Source organism: Sipha flava, unplaced genomic scaffold, assembly GCF_003268045.1.
Source record: "Sipha flava isolate LNK unplaced genomic scaffold, YSA_version1 3_pilon_pilon, whole genome shotgun sequence".
Lineage (NCBI taxonomy): Eukaryota > Metazoa > Arthropoda > Insecta > Hemiptera > Aphididae > Sipha > Sipha flava.
In genome coordinates this window covers 1,279,201-1,280,975 of record NW_020273108.1, presented here as the reverse complement: position 1 = coordinate 1,280,975, position 1,775 = coordinate 1,279,201, and positions in this window count along the sequence as shown.

The window sequence follows — 1,775 nt, the reverse complement described above, 5'->3', positions numbered from 1 at the left end:
CTAGTGAATTAATCGATAGTTTCTTTAAATTAAATTTTCTATGTGAATTCCCATGCACCATTTTTTATAATTTAACTATTAAATTCACACGTAGTGTTTACAATTAGATAAAATCTATACATTTCAAAATGTATAATGGACAAATTTTTTTTAGAAATTAGAATAAAATACGACTTTTGTCATTTGCGCCCCTGGTGTAGACAAAGTTCATTATATCCTTGCTACGCAACTGCTCCTGACACAAATTAGGCAAATTGGGAACGCAGATAAAAGTCTGAAAAATAACCAAAAATAATTGTTACTTTTTTTTTTATATATACATAGTAAATAAAACTAGATCAACAATCCAAATACATATGCAAATTGCATGCATCGAGAGTTAGGGTAAATACCAATAAATTCTGTAGGTGGGCTATAGTATTTACCTATATTTATCTTCGAAACGGAATCTTAATTCATTATTATTGATCATGTTTTTAACCCGAGTAATTAATGTCGACGGTGTTTTTTAAATGTCTTTATTTATCACGCATACTATAAATGAACGGAATTTGTATTACTTATATTTTAATTTGAACTAAAATTGTATTTCTCGTCCATTATATTTCAGGGGTTATATTTAATAACTGGGTTCATTCTTAAAAATAAGGTTAGAAATTGGTAGAAATTGAATTATATTTTACAACAGATAATCATGGGATAGAAGGCATTCTCGCGTGTGCACAAAACAGTGGCGGGACATCGCATAATTATAATAAAATCAGAAATTATTTTAGAAAATAATCTAATGACTAACAAAAAGTAAAAAAATGAAACTTTTCTACGGTATTTTTAACGAAATATCTACATGAGAGTCGGCATTGCAATATTTATTTGAAGTGAATTCAATAAAACAGTGTGTGTAGTTTTATATCACGATGAAATAATGTGAAAATGACACATTTTGTTTTTCATTACACTACGGATTTTGTACTATACACGTTTAATAGTCAAACGGCTGAACTTTAAATGAAAACTATTCATTGTTGTTTTGTGATTTTAGTTATCAAAGAAGAACGTTATGATATGTAGAAAATTAATGTTTGGATTATTTTTTTAAAATAATTAATAATGCAAGCATAGAGATTGAAAAAAAACATGACGTTTATCTTACGGTTGTATAAAAAATAAATTATTAAGCGATGTATCTGTTATTATTTTTGTGATACAGTATTTAAGTGTCACGAAATGAGCAATGTATAAACACACGGATTAAAGAGCGAAATTTTTTCCGACTTGATATAACAGCGTTCGATGTATATTATGAATGTAATGAAATCCTCCATTCGTGACCATTGAGAATTAATTACAGCCAATCGATCGGAACGGATTGACCGATGGAAGTCGCGAGTAGAGATCATTAGTTACGGTTATTAATTCGTTATGCGTATATAAATGGATACACGGTCGTTTATACAGTTCTTTTTTCTAATTTAAAATTACCATTCTCGTAAGTGGACGACGACGATGACCGAAAAACGAAGTATTTTATATTCTTACTTCTACCGGATAAACGAAACAAGTATAAATAATAACTACCTACCGCATAATAACGTATAATTTTCATGTTTGATTTCGTGTCCGTGGCGTGTAGATGATATATTATGATTTTATTATATTATGATACACATTTTTCATAAATACTCTAGAACACACAATACAAATGCACTTATAATACCATAATAGCAAAAACAGTGAATACGAGTATACACTCTCAAAACGATTTATTGTAGGGC